This window comes from Mustela lutreola, chromosome 15, assembly GCF_030435805.1.
Source record: "Mustela lutreola isolate mMusLut2 chromosome 15, mMusLut2.pri, whole genome shotgun sequence".
Taxonomy (NCBI): domain Eukaryota; kingdom Metazoa; phylum Chordata; class Mammalia; order Carnivora; family Mustelidae; genus Mustela; species Mustela lutreola.
Window position 1 is genome coordinate 49764120 of NC_081304.1, and position 18783 is coordinate 49782902.

The 18783-nt window shown below is 41.5% G+C and overlaps 1 protein-coding gene across 2 annotated transcripts in view; it reads left to right on the top strand.

Annotated features, from left to right (window-relative positions):
- DHRS7B (dehydrogenase/reductase 7B) overlaps positions 1-18783 on the top strand; it is a 58943-nt gene that overhangs the window by 17772 nt on the left and 22388 nt on the right. Inside the window, exon 1 of one of the 2 annotated variants that reach the window (XM_059147918.1) lies at positions 3404-3532. The exons of the other annotated variant lie outside the window; for it this stretch is intronic. The gene's annotated coding sequence lies outside the window, so the exon portion shown is untranslated. Of the gene's footprint in view, positions 1-3403; positions 3533-18783 lie in introns of those variants that run through there. 2 annotated transcript variants of the gene reach the window in all.

Here is an 18783-nt window from a genome sequence, read left to right on the forward strand (position 1 = left end):
CGTTTAAGTAAGAAATTATGACAATTCTCTATAGTCTCTTCCAGAAGACAGAAGTAGAGGGAATACTTCCTAACTCTGTGAGGCCAGTATTACCCTGGTACCAAAACTGGACAAAGAGATTACAAGAAAATAAAAGTACAGACCAATATCTCTTACAAACATAGTGGCAAAAATCCTCAACAAAATATTACCAAATCGAATCAAGCATTGTATAAAAGGAATTATACGCCATGACTAAGTGGAATGCATCTCAGCATGTAAGACTGATTGAACATTCAGAAATCAACTAATATAACCCATCACATTAACATACTGAAGAAGAAAAATTATATATCAATGGATGCTGAAAAAGCATTTGACAAAATCCAATACCCATTCATGATTTAAAAAAAAAAAAGTCTCAACTGTCAGCAAACTGGTAATAGAAGAGAACTTCCTCAAATGGCAAAAAACACTTAGAGCCAACATCAACCTACTTAATAGTGAGAGGCTCAAAGCTTCCCTACTGGGATTAGGAACGAGACAATGCTCTTCACACCACTGCTTTTCAACATAGTACTGGAAGTCCTAACGCAATAAGATGAGGAAGGGAAGTAAAAAGTATACTGTTTGGGAAGGAAGATAAAACTGTCCTTTTTTTTTTTTTGCAGATGACATGATTGTCTCTATAGAAAACCCAAAGAATCAATAAAAACAAAACAACAACAACAAAAAACAACTCCTGGAATTAATAAGCAATTATAGCTAGAGTATAGGATACAAAGTTAATCTATAAAAGTCGATCACTTTCCTATATGCCAGCAATGAACAAATGGAATTTGAAGTTAAAGATAATATCATTTCTGTTAACTTCCCCCTCCACAAAAATGAGGTACTTAAGTCTAACAAAATATGTGCAAGATGTATGAGGAAAGCTTCAAAACTCTGATATATGAAATAAAAGATCTAAATAGTGAGATTTTCCATGTTCACAGGTAGAATGACCCCATATTGTCAAGATGTCATTTCTCAGCTTGTCTATGATTTCAACATAATCTCAATAAAAATCCCAGCAAGTTATTTTGTGGATATTGACAAACCGATTCTAAAATCTATATGGAGAGGCAAAAGACCCAGAATGGCTGACTTGGAAGTTGGAGGATGACATCACGCAACTTCAAGACTGTAGAGCTATACTAATCAAAACAGTACAGAATTGTTGAAAGAACAAACAGATCAATGGAACCGAACAGAGAACCCAGAAATAGACCCGCAAAGCTATACTCAGTGGAGCATTGACAAAGGAGTGAAGGCAATACAATGGAGCAAAGAGAGTTTTTTCAACAATGATGCTGGAACAACTGCGTACCTACACCCACAAAAATGAAGCTAGACACAGATCTTCTACCCTTTACAGAAATTAACTCAGACTGGATCACAGACCTAAATGTAAAACACAACTCTATAAAACTAGAATATAATGTAGGAGAAAACCTTGATAATCTGGGGTATACTGAGGCCTTTTTAAATGTAACACCAAAGACATGAGCCATGAAAGAAATACTTGATAACCTAGACTTCATTAGAGTTAAAAACTTCTGCTCTGGAAAAAACAGTGTCAAGAAAATGAGAAGACAAGCCAGATTGGGAGAAAATATTTGTAAAAGACATATCTGATCAAGCACTGCTATCTAAAGTATACAAAGAACTCTTAATTTAAGACTCAATAGGGCACCTGGGTGGCTCACTGGGTTAAAGCCTCTGCCTTCCGCTCAGGTCATGATCCCAGCATAACCCCATATTGGGCTCTCTGCTCGTTAGCGAGCCTGCTTCTCCCTCTCTCTCTGCCTACTTGTGATCTCTGTCAAATAAATTAAAAAAAAATTTTTTTTAACTCAATAGTAAGAAAATGAAGAGCTGAAAATTGGAGCAAAAGACTGACAGACACCTTAGCAAAGAAGATATGCAGATGGCAAGTAAACATGAAAAAGATGTGCAACATTGTATGTCGCTGGAGAACTGCAAATTAAAACAGCAGTGAGATATCAATACACACGTATTAGAATGGCTAACATCCAAAACACTGACACCACCAAATGCTGGCAAGGATGTGTAGCAACAGGAACTCTCATTTATTGCTGGTAGGAATGCAAAATGTCACAGCCACTTTGGAAGACAGTTTGGCAGTTTCTTACAGAATTAAACATACTCTTACCGTATGACCCAGGAGTTGTATTTCTTGTATTTACCCAAATAAATTGAAAACTTACGTCTACACAAAAACCTGCAAACAGATGTTTTTAGCATATTTATTCATAATTACCGCAACCCACAAGCAACCAAGATGCCCTTCAGTAGTGGGATAAACTGGTACATCCAGAAATATTACATGTATTTTTTGTGATACAAGAAAATGTTAGTGTGAAAAGGAAATGAGCTATCAAACCATGAGGAGACATGGAGGAACCTTAAATGCATACTACTAAGTGAAAGAAGCCACTCTGAAAAGGTTGCATACTGTATGATTCCAATTATCTAACATTCTGGAAAAGGCAAAACTATGGAGACAGTAGAAATATCTGTGATTGCCAGGAGTTGGGGTGCGGGAAGAAGGGATGAATCAGTGGGCACAGAGAATATTTAAGGCAGCGATACTATTCTATATAATACTACAGTGGTGGGCACATGTCATTATATAGTTTTCAAAACCCATAGAATGTGCACCAACAGTAAACCTAATATAAACTATGGACTTTGGTTGGTAATGATGTGTCACTGTGGGTTCATTAGTTGTAACATTTACCATCGCGATGGGGGATGGTGGTAGTGTGGGAGGTTGTGCACCAGTGAGAAGAAGGGGTATAAGGGAACCGTACTTTATGCTCAATTTTGCTGTGAATCTAAAATAGCTCTAAAAAAATAAAGTGTAACAATAATTGGAAAAAGAATGCTTGTCACAGAACAGTGGAGTTCCAACATTCAACAAAAAAACTGTCAACACCAAATCCTATATTAAATTTTATATCTAAAACTATCCTTCAAAAGTGAAAGTAAAATATAGTCTCCTGTGAACAAAGATGAGGTAATCTATTGATTACAGACTTATCTTTCAAGAAATACTGAGGGATCCTCTAGGCCAAAAGGAAATGACTCCAGACTGTAAGTTGTTTCTGCAGGTAGAGGTAAAGAGCCCTGCAAATGATTAACTTGTGGGTAGCTATAATAGACTGTAAATATGTTTTCTCTTAATTTTTGTAAAAGTTATAAGATCGTATTAAAGCAGTAATCATTATTAACACTGTTGGGTCGATAAGATGTTTAGATGTAATCTGTGTGATAATAAATTCAGGAAGGCAATAGCCAGAATGGGGTGTAGGATGTGAAGATTGTATAGGGCTGCTGTTTGACTATGGGAGTGGCCGAAGTAGTGTGGAGGAGTGGTCACAGAACTAAGGCACAGGAAGGGGCACCCATTTGTAGGTAAAGTCTCCAAGAATTCTGGTGACAGGAAATGTGCTGGAGAGAGTTAACAGCGAGTAGCTAAAAATCTTTTGTAAGTAATGCTGGGGTGTGGGGGAAGGTGGTGGCCAAGAGGAAGGCAGGTGATTATAAGGAGGGGCAGTGTCTGACATAGTCTGACAAGGAAGAGGCACAGTTTCAGGGAGAAAGGGTGTTGTAGGGAGAAAGTTTTAGGGCAGTTTTACGGAGAAAGGGAGGAATAGTGAGGAGCAAAGATGGCCCCACCGTACCTTCGAGCGAGTTTGTGAGGGGTATGGGGGAGAAGACAGCCACCACTGCAGAGGTCTGCAGGGGAGTCTGTCCTCAGGAGGAGCCAGACATTGTTGGAACAGGATGGTGAAGGGGCTGTCCAGAGTAGATGTGAGTTAGGATGCAAGTGATTTCAATGATGACTGACCAAGAGGACCATGGGTTAATATGGGGAAGGGTGGGAGGTGGGGTCGGAAAAGGGAGTGCACAGAAGGGTTTGGAAGCCTGGGGATGTCTCAAGAGACCTGGACTTCCTCTGGTGACTGATGTAAACATCTATAAAAATTATGATGAGATTGGTCCCAGTGGTTCCAGGCATATGGGGGAGGCAGGGTTGGTTATTGCGGTGGGGGTGGGGGTGAAGGGCCTTGCTGGGAGCCTCTTCTGGGCTTCTGTTGATGGAATCCAGAAAAAAGGCAGTTACCCCAACCCTGTGAATGGAGGTTGGCAGATAGCCCTTGTTACCCTCACAGTGGCAAATCTCTCTGTTGGTAGACAATTAAGGAGATCTTCAGGGGCTTCTAACGTTAATATCTATTAAAATCATCGGAGGAGGGCATCAGGAGTCCAGATTCCCACCCAAGTCCACCTTTTCTGGTATTACTGATGTCAAAGGTCTTTACTGGGTGGGGCCCTGGAGCTGGATTTCAACAGGTGCTTCTAATGTAGATAGGGATTAGGAGAGGATGAGTAATGTAGCTTGGAGCAAGCTGCTTTGGAAAATACAGCAGGAGGGGGAAGCCTGGAAAAGTCTGGTGATTTACTCTGTAGTCACCTGGTCTCCAGTCCCAGGAAAGGTCCAAATCAAGACCCCACCTGCCATGCTGCCCCAGATAGATGGCACTGTAACTTAACATTGGTTAGTTTGTCCCCTATTGTGTTCTACTTGGGGTATTTCTTAGCTAATTTTATTTTGCAAAGTTGGTACTTCGAGTGTAGCTAATTGTTCACTTTAGCAAAGTTGAGTGTGAAGTAGAAGTTATGAAAATGCTCAGAGATACACAAAACTAGAAGAGTACAGTGAACTCTCATATACCCTGTACCCAACCTCAACAACCATCAACATTTTGCCGTGGAAGGAAAGAGACAAATCTTTCATTTCTTGGCTCCTAAAATTGGCTTTAATATTTATTTGCTTTTACTTCATTCTGTGGCTAAGCTTGTTAACTTTAATATCACCAGGGGGAAAAAAAAGAAAGCTTCATTATGTAACAGTGTATATTTTAATGCAGTTTAAAAGGTAGCCCTTATACTGTTACACGCTCAGAGCAAATACAGTGAATGTATAAAAGATGTTTTCAATTGCAGGTGTTTTTTTCTTTTAATATATATTCTGGAATTTGCCAAATATATATATTTAAAGCCTGAAGAGGCTCAGAGAGAAGAGGAAAAATATGTGTGGGGAAAAGTGGGAAATCAAGGAGTGGTTGAAATAAAGTTTATTGACTCCCTACCATGGGCCTGTCCTGAGGAGACATAGCTATGTCTGAGGGAGCAGTTTGCTAGGATGCTGAAAATAAAGTGATCAGGCACTCACTAGGCTATTTTTAAATGAAAGCTTAGAAGTTGGCTATGGAAAACCCCTCTCAGGTTATTATGCTGTTTTTCTCCTTTTGCCCTTTCAGTTTGTGAAATTCCTTTCTTTATGTTTTCTAGCATAAAAGTCAGTGTACTACAAGTTTTAAGTAGAAGCATTGTAAAAACTGCTTCAGAGTAATGGGCATTTCCTAGTCAAATTTCGCAATAATGTTTTTCAGTTCTAAAAATAACTTGGAATTCAGGATGAAGCATCATCCTAAATGAATTACAGTAAGGGAGATTGTCTAAGATAGAAGTGGACAGGGATAGATGATTTATCTAAATCCATGAGGAAACTAAGACAGTCATTTCTTAGAATTAAAGATAATCTGATTTCAACCACGAGCCTACTTGAAATTGGGCAGCATTTAGTGTTTAATCCTTTGTGGATGACATACTTATTTTTTCTTTTTTATTGTGATAAAATACAATAAAGTTTACCATCTTTATTTAAAGATTTTATTTATTTATTTGTTTGTTTGTTTGTTTTTAAGATTTTATTTATTTATCTGACAGAGTGCAAAAGAGAGGGAACACAAACTGGGGGAGTGAGAGAGGGAGAAGCAGGCTTCCCATGGAGCAGGGAGCCCAATGCGGGGCTTGATCCTAGGAACCCAGGATCCTGATCTGAGCTGAAGGCAGATGCTTAACAACTGAGCCACCCAGGCGCCCCAATTACTGTAGCTTTTTAGTAAGTTTCAAAATCGGGAAATAGGAGTCTTCCAGTTTTGTTCTTTTCAAGAATGTTTTGACTCTTTGGAGACATTTGACATTCTATATGAATTTTAGGATGAGTTTTTCTGTTTTTACAGAATGTCTCTGGGATTTTGATAGGGATTGCATTCCTCTGTAGAGCACTTTGGGTATTATTGACATTTTGTAATATTTAGTGTTCCACTCCATGAATTTGGGATGTGTTTCCATTTACTTCTATCTTATTTCATTTCCTTCAGGACTATTTCGTAGTTGTCATTTTACAAGTCTTTACCTCCTTGGTTAAGTTAATAAGTATTTAATTTTTTCAGCTATATTGTAAGGGGAGTTGTTTTTGTAATTTCCTTCTCAGATTAGTCATTGTACATAGAAATACCAACTGATTTTGTATGTGAACTTTGTATTTTGCTACTTTGCTGTATTTATTTATTCTCACACCTTTTTGTATAGTCTTTAGGGTTTCCTATGTATAAGATCATATCATCTACAAATGGAGATAATTTTACTTCCTCCTTTCCAATTTAGATGCCTTTTATTTCTTGCCTCATTCCAGTACTTTGTGGTGAAGTGGGTATCCATCCATGCTTTGTTCTTGATCCTAGAGGAAAAGCTTTCATAGTCTTTTACCATTGAATATGATGTTCACTGTGGGGTTTTCATATATAGTGTTTATTAATATGAGGTAGTTTTCTTCTGTTCCTGTTTTGTTGAGTGTATTTATCATGAAAGGGTGTTAGATTTTGTCAGGTGCTTTTTGTTGTGTCAGTTGAGATGGTCATGTGGCATATTACATTGATCGATTTTCATATGTTGAATCATTCTTATATTTCAGGGATATATCCCATTTGATCATGATGTATAAATTTTTTTAATATGCTGCTGAGTTCGGTTTGTTAATATTTTGTTGAGGATTTTTGCATCAGTTTTCAAAGGGGATGCTGGGCTGTAGTTTTCTTTTTTTCTTTGTAGTGTTTTTTTTCTAGGTATCAGGGTAGTATTGATCTCATTGAATGAGTTAGGAAGTATTCTCTTTAATTTTTTAGGAAAGTTTAAGAAGGAGTGATAATAGTTCTCCTTTAAATGTTTGGTTGGATTCACCAGTAAAGCTATTTGATTTGAGACTTTTTTCTTTTTCTTTTTCTTTTCTTGGAGAGTGAGGGCATATGCAAGCAGCAGGGAAGAGTGAAGGGAGAGAGAGAGAATCTTGAGCAGGCCCCACACTGAACGTGTAACCTGACATGGGGCTCAATTTCATGACCCTGAGATCATGAGCCAAAATCAAAAGTTGGATGCTTAACTGACTGAGCCACCCAAGCGCCCCCAGGATTTTTCTTTGTTGACTTTTTTTTTAAATTATTATTATAGATTCAGTCTCTTTAATAGTTATTGGCCTATTCAGATGTTCTGTTTCTTAGTGATTAAGTTTTGGTAGGTTTTGGATTTTAAGAATGTGTCCATGTCATCTAGGTTATCTAGTTTGTTGGTGTATAATGTTCATAAGTACTCTCGTTGTCCTTTTTATTTCTGTAAAATCAGTAGTAATGTCCTCACTCTCTTTTCTGATCTTAGTAATTTGAGTCTTTTCTTTTTCTTTCTTTTTTAGTCCATTTAGCTAAAGGTTTATCAATTTTGTTGACCTTTTGAAAGCATAACTTTTGGTTTCATTGATTTCTTTTCTTTTTTTTTTTTAAAGATTTTATTTATTTATTTGACAGAGATCACAAGTAGGCAGAGAGGCAGGCAGAGAGAGAGGAGGAAGCAGGCTCCCCGCTGAGCAGAGAGCCCAATGTGGGGCTTGATCCCAGGACCCTGGAATCATGACCTGAGCCGAAGGCAGAGGCTTTAACCCACTGAGCCACCCAGGCGCCCCAGTTTCATTGATTTCTATTTTCTATTCTGTTTCTTTTATCTCTGCTCTAATCCTTTATTTTTATTTATGTTTTTTTTTGTTTTTTTTTTTTTTTTTATTTGACAGGCAGAGATCACAAGTGGGCACAGAGCCAGGCAGAGAGAGAGGAGGAAGCAGGATTCCTCCTGAGCAGAGAGCCCGATGCGGGGCTCGATCCCAGGACCCTGGGATCGTGACCTGAGCTGAAGGCAGAGGCTTTAACCCACTGAGCCACCTAGGCGCCCCATATATTTTATTTATTTGCCAGAGAGAGAGAGAGCATGCACAAGTGGAGGGAGCAGCAGGTAGAGGGAGAAGCAGGCTCCCTATCAATCAAGGAGCCTGATGTGGGACTTGATCCCAGTACCCTGGGATCATGATCTGAGCTAAAGGCAGGTGTTTAACCATCTGAGCCACCCAGACATCCTTGTGTTCTAATCTTTGTTATCTCCTTTCTTCTACTAGCTTTGTCTTTAGTTCTTTTCCTAGTTTTGTTTTGTTTTAAATTGTGGAGTTAGGTCATTGAGATCTTTCTTGTTTTATAATGTACATATTTATAGCTATGAATTTCCTCCTTAGCACTCTTTTTGTTGTATACCATAAGTTTGGTATATTTTTGTTTTTGTTTATCTCTTAAGTATTTTCTGTTATCTCTTGTTACTGATTTTCAGCTTTACCCTGTTGTGGTCACAGAAGATACTTTAGGGGTGCCTGTGTGGCTCAGTGGGTTAGGCCTCTGCCTTCAGCTCAGGTCATGATCTCGGGGTCCTGGGATCGAGCCCTGCATCAGGCTTTTGCTCAGCAGGGAGCCTGCTTCCCCCAGTCCCTCTGTCTGCTTCTCCTCCTATTTATGGTCTCTCTCTGTCAAATAAATAAAATCTTTTTTTAAAAAGATACTTTTTATGATATCTTTTTTAAAAAGATTTTATTTATTTGCTAGAGAGAGAGAGATTTCACAAGTGGGGAGTGGGAGAGGGATAAGGACTTGATCCCAGGACGCTGGGATAATGACCTGAGCTGAAGGCAGACACTTAATCAACTAAGCCATCCAGTTGCCCTGATATCTGTCTTTTAAATATTGAGACTAATTTGAGAATTTGTGGCCTAACATATGTATGTCCTGGAAATTGTCCCATGTGTACTTGAGAACAATGTATATGCTGTAATTGTTGGATAGTGTTTTATATGCCTGTTAGACCTAGTTGGTTTATCGTGTTAAGGCCTTTATTTCCTTACTTTGATTGTTCTTTCCATCATTATGAGTAGGATATTGAAGTCCCCAACTACGCTTTTATTTATTTTTTAGATTTTATTTATTTATTTGACACAGAGAGAGAACACAATCAGGCAGAGTGGCAGACAGAGGGAGAGGGAGGAGGGCCTCAATCCCAGGACCCCTGGATCATGACCTGAGCTGAAGGCAAATGAGCAACTGACTGAGCCACCCAGGAGCCCTCCAAGTACTCTTATAGGACTGTTTTACCTTCATATACCTTCAAAGGTTTTACTTCATATATTTAAAGTCCATTTTAATATGACACTAGTGTAGCTACCCCTACTCTCTTAATGTTTGCGTGGAGTATCTTTTTCTGTCCTTTCACTTTCAACCTCTTTGTGTCTTTATTTTTTTAAAGATTTTATTTATTTATTTGACAGAGAGAGATCACAAGTAGGCAGAGAGGCAGGCAGGGAGAGAGAGAGGAGGAAGCAGACTCCCTGCTGAGCAGAGAGCCCGACGCGGGACTCGATCCCAGGACCCTGAGATCATGACCTGAGCCGAAGGCAGCGGCTTAACCCACTGAGCCACCCAGGCGCCCTCTTTGTGTCTTTAGATCTCAAGTTAGTCTCTTGTAGGTAGCATATAGTTGAATCATGTGATTTTATCTGTTCTGCCAAATTTGTCCTTTGCAGAGTCTAATCCATCTACATGTAAAGTAATTACAGGTAAGGAAGGACTTACTTCTACAGTTGCACTGTTTGTTCTCTGCTTTCCCCCCTCGTTTCCTTTATTATTGTCTTCTTTTATATTTAGTGGATTTTTTTTTTGCAGTGAAATGTTTTGATTCTTTTTTCATCTCATTTTGTGTTTGTTCTATAGTTATTTTCTTTGTGGCTGCCATCAGGATTATGTGTAACATCCTAATGTTGTAACATTGGAATTTGACTTTATACCAGCTTAACTTCAATAACAAACAGAAATTCTCCTTTTACAGCTCTCTCTCCATCCCTTTTGTTGTTGATGTCACAAAATTATAGCTTTATACATTGTGTGCCCCAAAGACTAAAGTAGTAATAATTTTAAATGCATTAGCCTCTTAAATTATATAGGAAATGGGGCACCTGGGTGGCTTAGTTGGTTAAGCATCTGCCTCCGGATCAGATTGAGCCCCATGTTGGGCTCCCTGCTCAGTGGGGAGCCTGCTTCTCCCCCTGCCCCTCCCACCTCACTTGTGTGCTCATGTCTCAAATAAATAAATAAAATTAAAAAAATTTTTCTTGGAAACAAGATTTGGAGTTACAGACCAAAGTTTTAATAATATTAGCTTTTAAACTAAAAATTGTTTTTAAAAAATGTATGAGTCGGGGCAACTGGGTGGCTCAGTGGGTTGGGCCTCTGCCTTTGGCTTGGGTCATGATCTCAGGGTCCTGGGATTGAGCCCCGTGTTGGGTTCCGTGCTCAGCAGAGAGCCTGTTCCCCCCTGCCGCTCTGCCTGCTTGTGATCTCTCTCTCTCTCTCTCTCTCTCTCTCTCTCTGTCAATAAATAAATAAATAAATAAATAAATAAAAGAATGTATTACTCTTTTAAATCATGTCGAAAACAGAAAGTGGAGTTATGAACTATCATAATTATTCTAATATTTATATTTTTGTATGTATTTACCTTTACTGAAATCTTTATTTCTCCACATGGTTTTGAAGTGCTGTCTAGTGTCTTTTCATTTCACCTTGTAGGACTCCTGTGACAATTCTTGTAGAGCAAATGTAGTGATAAACTATCTCAGCTTTTGTTTATCTGGGAATGGCTTAATTTTTCCCTCACTTTTGAAGGACGACTTTGCCAGATGCAGGATTTTTGGTTGACAGTTTTTTCTTTTAGCACTTTGAATATATTGTCCACTGCCTTCTGTTTGATGAGAAATGTGTTGATCATCTTATTGAGGATCTCTTGTTTGTGACAAATTACTGTTCTAGCTTTCAAGGTTCTCTGTCTTTGCCTTTAGAAAGTTTGATTATACTATGTCTTGGTATGGTCTCTTTGAGTTCATGTTACCTGGAGTTCTTTGAGTTTTTGGGGTGTTTATAGTCATGTCTTTCAGCAAAGGTGGGAAGAGTTCAGCCACTAATTCTTCAATATTCTCTCTGCCCCTCTCTCTCCTGTTTTTGAAGCTTCTACAATATATATGTTGGTCAGTTTGATGTGTCTTGTTGGTCCCTTAATATTCTGCTCACTTTCATACAGTCTTTCCCCCTCATTTCTTAGATTTAATACTTTCCATTGCCCTGTCTTCAAGTTTGCTGATTCTATCAGCTTTGTACTCACATCTGCCTTTGAATTGCCCTAATGAATTTGTTATTTCTGTCATTCTTTTCAAGTCCAGTGTTTTCTTTTGCTCTCTTTTTAGGTTTTCTGCCTCATTATTGATATTTCCATTCTTTTTACACATTATTTGCTCGATTTTCTCTAGGTCTTTCTTTAGTTCTTTGAGCAGCTTGAGATAGTTTTAATATCTTCACCAGGTTAATCTATAGTCTTTCACTGGGACAGTTTCTTTGAATGGGCCATAGTTCCCTATTTCTTTTTATGCCTTTTGAATTTTTTGTTGAAAACTGGACATTTTAATCTAATAATTTGGTAACTCTGGACTCAGATTTTCTCCAGTCCCTAGTGTTTGCTCTTTTTTTTATAATTAATTAATTGGCACATTTATTTTTGTGGGCTGTCTTTGTGCCTAGGATCAGTCTGATCTATGAACCTAAGGTCTTCCAGGTCTTTTCCTGGACATTCATGGTCACTTTCTAATTTTCCCCATGTATTCAATTGCTTTTGAATGTCCTACTCTTCAATTACTGACTCCTAAAAAGAGGAAAGGAGGAAAATGAAGGGAGGATACATTGCTGCTGGCCCTGTAAATTCCCTGGCAGCCCCCTCATCCCAAGGTGGAGAGGCTTGTTACTATGGAGGGAGGTGCAGCCACACTGGCTTTCCACCTCTGTCTGCACCTCTCTGATTGGAAGCAGCAACCCACATTCAGGCACAAATCCCTGATATTTAGAGGACAGGGTCTTTTTTGCTCATCCTCATTCAAGTTGCTCCAGAACCTAGTGCACAGCTGCCAGCCCTGCTCCTGGGGTGGAGGTTGTGTAGGTGCTACTGTGTTTGCAGCTGAAATTGACTGAAATTAACCACAACTTGCCAGCTAGGCCTTAGTAGGGAACTTGCAAGCCTTCAGTAGACTCCAGAGTTCTAAAATACATAGTTCCACTTGACAGATTCTGCTGGTACAGTCATTGAATAGGTGGGGAGATGGATTCCTAGTGCTTCCCATTCCACCATTGTCTTAGAATCCTTTCAGTGTACATTTTATTTGCTTATGTTTTTACTGTTTGCCTTTCCCATTGATATGTCATCTCCAAGAGGATAACAATTTACTTTCCGTTTGCTCATTGTACCACAGAGCCTGGAAAAATGGACATACAGTAGGTGCTCAGTAAATGTTTGTGGAATGAATTTATACTATAGCAGATATAGTGATAATTGTGCCCAAGTTTTAGTACAGTATTGTTGACTGTGTTTTCTTCTTCTTTCTGAAGCTGATACCCATGCACAGTTCCTAGTAGATACTTGGGCGAGGGCCTTACCAGGTCCTTTTAAACACACTGAATTCTTGGAGTACGTAGGTGGCGCAGTTGGTTAAGTGTCTGACTCTTGGTATCAACTCGGTTTGTGATCTCAGGGTAGTGAGATCGAGCCCCACTTTAGGCTCTGTGCTCAGTGTGGAGTCTGCTTGGGATTCTCTCCCTCTTTCTCTGTCCCTCCTGCTCATGCTTTCTGTCTCTCTCTCTCTCTAGAATAAATAAATCTTAAAAAAATTATAAACACACCAGATTCCTGACTTTATATTTACATGGGCACCTTGTCTGTCATATTCACTATTATTTGTAATTTCGTAAGGTGATAATCTAAAACTCGGGAGTCAGAAACAAGCAGCTTCTCTGGGCCAGGTTGTGTGTTGTGTGACCAGCATAGTGGTTTGAATTGTTTTGACTTTGAATTAAAGCTTCAGGCGAGGCTTGTCCTTTAGACAGGCCACCACTATGTGGTTTTACAATGATTGTTTCTTTTATTATCACAACTCTAATAATTTAATTTTTGTGTTTCTTTGTTTATTGTCAGTCTTCTCATCTAGGCTATGAAGTCCATGAGGTCAGAAACCATGTCTACTTCATTCATCGCCCTACATCCCAGTCTTAGCTGAATCTGGTACTAGATGGTACTTGCTATATGAGGTTTGGGTATAAAGTCATACATTTGCTCTTTTTACCAAATGTACTTAAACATGACTACCCTTAATGCCACCTGCCTGGCTGCCATGTTGAGTTCCTGCCCCAGCTCCTCTGTGAGGGACTGCCTTTCCTCCATGAGTTTAGGAGGCAGGAGCATGTTTGTGTAGGATGTTAACATGTACAAAGTGTTTCCTATGTGTCTTCTTATTGGAATAATCATCCGCATTTTGAAATTAGGATACGTACTTACAGATGACGAATACGTTTGCCCATGTTGTACAGCAAGTACATGACGTGGTGGACTTGAATCCAGCCCCCTGAGTGCCACCTTGGTGTTTTTCTGTTTGACTCCTACAGTGGGTGTACTGTCTGGTTTCTGTCAGGACCTTTTGTGTGTTTTCTAGGAAGGAGAGTGAGATCACCCCTGCATCCTCCAGTGATACTTAATTCATTTTATAAAGCATTAGACACCAAAATTGGTTTTCTGTGGCAGGGTGCTAGGTAGACATCATGAGCGCTGTCTTTAGAAGCAGATCTAAGGCTCTGGCTGTGGGGCCCCGCTCCTGTGTAGGGAGCCTGCAGGGCAGGGTCTGGAGCTGTGCTGGCACCTCTCTTTGCACCCTCCCTGGCTGGTGCTCTGGCAGTGTGTGCTCAGCGTCTCACTGGAGAGCGGGGCTTGCTTCCGCGTGGTTCCTCTTCCCAGGAATGGACACTCAGGAGCCAGGTCTGAAATCGTCTCGGGCCTTCCTTTTGGTGTAGCTTTACTGCTGCCAGCCTGCATTCCTTTAAACTGGGGGCCCTGAGGTTGGCATCCCAAAATACACCCTCCAGGCCACTTGTCGCTGGCTTGTTCCGGCGCTCCAGGGAGGGCTTGCTGACCTGAAGGTGTCTTCTGGCCTTTAGTCTTAGTCACTCTGCCCCAGGTCAAGGGACCAGAGAAGACGCTGGCACTGGGACCCGCCACTGGCAAAGTAGCTGGCATCTGAGGTAGGACATTGTTCTTTCTTTCCAGTCAGAGACGGCCTTAGCTGCTGCTTCTCATACGCTTGAGACCAAAGAAGAGCAGCTTCATTCTGCTTTTACTTTCTGAAAATAGATGAGTATATTTTCAGATATCGGTCATAGCATGACCCATAGCTTATGTCACCTTTAACAGACTAGCTGTTTAATGCTGGTCGTCAGTTAGGAAATTCAAGAGTGGTGTAGGTTTGTGAGAATGGAATCCTAACTGCTTTGGGTGATACTAAGCCACTCTGTGCTGCATGATTTCAGCGACCTGCCTCCCAGTTGGAACTCCTCTCTGCCCTTTAGCCTGATTTTCTTGTGCATAACATGACAGATTATTTCATGACTCATCCTTCTTTTGGACCTGAAATCATTTTTATTCTTTAAATGTGGAGGGCTTTCAGATACCCTCTGTTGATTTTTGGGTGTGGCTATTAATAGTTTAATTTCTGTGTGTGGTTCTGAGTAGCTTCCCAATAACCTGTTTTTTTTTTTTTTCTTTTTAAAGATTTATTTATTTGACCGAGAGAGCTCACAAGTAGGCAGAGAGGCAGGCAGAGACAGGAAGGGAAGCAGGCTCCCTGCTGAGCAGAGAGCCCAGTGTGGGACTCGATCCCAGGACCCTGGGATCGTGACTTGAGCTGAAGGCAGAGGCTTTAACCCACTGAGCCACCAAGGCACCCCCCAACAACCTGTTTTTGTGGATGGTTCCATTTACTTTATTTTTTATAACTGGTTGAGAGAAGAAAGGAATCTTAGGAACAGATTCCATCTGTGAAATGCAGTGTAAAATTTTGGCTAAAGGATGAGGAATGAAATAACATTAAAGTGACATTTCTGCTCAGAGTTGAGTTCTTGGAGAGAGTCTTGTTTCCAGTTTGAGGTTCCAGAAGCCCCTTTGAAGAGCTTCTCAGCGGAATAAGGGAACAGCTGAATTTCAAAGTCACAGTGACAACCGTGAACTTTCTGGCTGTCCAGGCCTAAGTAACACTCACCCATGAAAGGACTTTTCTACCATTTACTGTCTTTTAACTTAGGTCTAGAGCTCTGTAGTCTGTGGGATATGAAAATATAAGCAGATGAGCTTAGTGTGTGAACGCCCGAACTGTCTAACTTCTTCCCGCCAGCTGATGTGCCTTATTAGCGTAAGGTCTGCTTCAGGTCACTTCCCTGTCAATTAAGAGAGTAGACAGGATTGTGAGCGCCTCCTTTTCTGTTAGGCCGTGCACTCGCACTTCTGGACCTCGTGTGATCTGTGGTTTCTGTTTGAGGGGGGCTATCTCACCTTCTTCCTTTTCTGACCTCACTCTCTCTCTGAGACTTGTCCTACTTTCTGCTGTAGCTCACAGTGATGCTGGGCTGTCCCTTTTATGTATGAGCTGATCTCCAAGTGCTGGAAATCGTGGGATAGATTCTTTTTCCCACTCCCTTTTTATACCATCAATCTTGCTTTCCCAGTTCTATCTGAAACTAGCAGTTAAGCATTTTGGTATAAAATGCAAAATTTGTAAACATATTAAAGTTCTTCTATGCCAGCTTCAAAGAAAACTGACCCCCTCTAACCTTGTTTTACATAGGAGTTGTATTTCCTACTCTGGAAATGGGTCCAGTCAGGACACAGTTCCTTCCTTCCACTTAGAAGCTGTGCCTCTGCTTGGAGAATGCCCCCGGACACCACAGCAAGGCGGGAGGGCCGAGTTACCTCCGTGTCTTGCTCTCTTGGCCATCCTCACTGCCGATGGTGAAACATGGAGGAGCTGGCCCAGCCAGCATTCAGAGACCAGAGAGTCCTGGCGGTCCGGGGGCCTGGCAGTATGGCCCTGTGCACTGCAGAGTGGAGTGAGGGGGAAGGTCTTTAAGAATTTTGAGAAACTCCCAGAAAGTTGGGATTTGTCTGTATGACCAGCTTCACCTGGTCAGGAAAGTGACCTGAATACCTACCTACCCTGATACTGAGTGTAATGCTCTCAAATAAATGGCTTGCTCTGGAATGTCTTTTCCCACCATCATCCTCCTGAGTTAGCTGGGCACAATTGGTGCTGATTTCTAATTTACTTTGCATTCTGATTCTGTTAAATGACTTGTCAGACTGAATGCAGATGTGCACTCTCCCCACAGAAGCCGGCCCGTGGGCCGAGGATGGATCCCATTAACCTGTTGCCATATTTGCCTCAGGCAAAGTGGTCCCCAGGGCCAGGAGACCAAGGCTGGCATGCGATGTTGTGTCAGGTGCTCAAGGAATCCCAGAAGTGTACAAGACGGTGTGTAGTTCTCTCTCTTTTCTTCGTGTCCTGGATTGCTGGCTTGGGTTGTAAAAAGGTGCATGGAAATGCAGCTTGTTGGCAGCTATTGTTGTCTTCACAGGGTGGGGGCAACCTCTGGTTTGTTTTCATCCTGCTTCTCCCTGGGTGTGAAAAAAGGGGAGCAAGGGACACTTGGGCACTTGTCTGCTCTCACTTGGCTGTACTGGCCTCAGTGCCTGTTAGGGTGGCCACATTTTTGATATGCACCTCGGCATATGGGATCCGGGGTTTCTTTTTTCCTATATGTTAATGTCATTAAACCAAAGGGTTTATGAAGATATAAAATTTAAACTCCAGCAAGCTCTATGTTTAATGACTTTCCTTCATTTTGAAGAAACCAGTTTTCATAAACTGGGGACTCTTCCAGACAGCCTTGGAAATCTGACTGCCATGAAACTAAGTCCTGGCCTAGGAGCTTTCAGTTAGTTCTGGGTCATGATGATGCCAATGGCAACTGCATTTACTGAGCACTTACACTTTTCTAGGGACTTGCACACATTTCCACATATTAATTCAGCTGACCTCATAAAAGACCTGTGAGTTGGACACTCAGATACCCTCATTTTACAGATGGGGAGATTGACGCCTGGAGTGGGGAGGTCCTTTATCCAGGCTGGTAAGTAAGTGGCTCAGCCAGGATGTGAATCCAGCCAGGCTGGCTCGAGGGGTCATCCTTGTAACCCCTGCACTGCTGTCACTTTGCCTCAACTATTGTTTTCCACGTGGCCTCTGCAACCTCTGAATTTTGAGGAGCAACAGGCTGCATATTGGTACATGACACCCTTGTAGCCTTTGGCTGGAGTTTATCAGTGGAGACCTTTCAGATTGAAGGTCTGAACCAGGCAGGCTCCACAAGGCTCTGGTCTCCAGGAACCTATGGAGGAATGTGCAGAGCTATTTCCACCCAGCTGACTTAATGGAGCTCCGCGCCTCCACCAAGGGGCTGAGGCCTGTTGTCTCTTCATGAGTCCCTTCTTCAACTCCCTGGTCACCTTGGGCACTGGCCAGGCCCCATGTAATTCTCGGTGAAGTAGGGTGGTCCGCCTTGGGACCTGACTGGTAAGGATCCAGGATGGCGGTGGGATAGAGCTCTTCCCAGACAGCCATCCTGCTGGGTCGAAAGCTCCCTACCCCCAAGTTCATTACATGAAAGTTCTGAGCTATGATTACCTTGGAGCCTACCTGTGCTTTCTGTCAATTACTGTAATTTTCCGGTAAAGCTGCACTAACAAACTGGTAATCATTCCTGCCCCCCAGAATTCACACCTCCCCCCCCCCCGGGAAGTACTCCTGCACCCTGTGGTCTTCAGGGGCTGCCCTGTGAAGGCCCCCAGGCGGTCCCTGCAGACCCACAGAACTTGCAGAGGTGCCGGTCCATGCTCTACACGGTTCTCAGTCCCTCCAGGTGCCAGACAAAGGGTCCCTGGGCTCCAGCATTTCCCCTGGGACTTGGCCTCAGCTTCCTGCTGTGGGCAGGGGGTGGCGCCAGTGGTACCCAGTAAAGAGCTTGGCACTTGATAGGCCACTTTAATTGCTGGTTCATCCGATGGAGGCTTGGCACAATGGAGGGTGAGAAGGAAATGTAACCACTTAGCAGATAGTCGCTGGGGACTTTTCAGAAGTAGATTAAGTGGAGCTTGATGGGAAGCAGTCATTTTTACAGATGTTTGTGTAAGAACGTTAATTATTTATGGTGATCAAGAAATTGGATATATTTAGAAAGGCAGATGAAAAACCAAACTGAATACTGAACTTGTTGAGTTGGCAGTTCAAATGCGAGCAGAACCCTTTTGCAGTCAAGCAGTTTAAACTAGATCAGGACAGCTCACCCGATGCTGAGGTTCATGATCAAAGCAGCTCAGCATGTAAACGGATCTGTGTTGGGCTTCAGTGGGTTCTTGGCTCCATGGCACCCACAGAGTTGATGTTGTCTTGGGAATGGAAGCAGAAATTTTTTTTGAATATATGGAGTTGAGGACATGGGACATTCAGCAGGTGACTGAGGGTTTTACATCGTTACTCCCAATTTGATGAGGAATTGA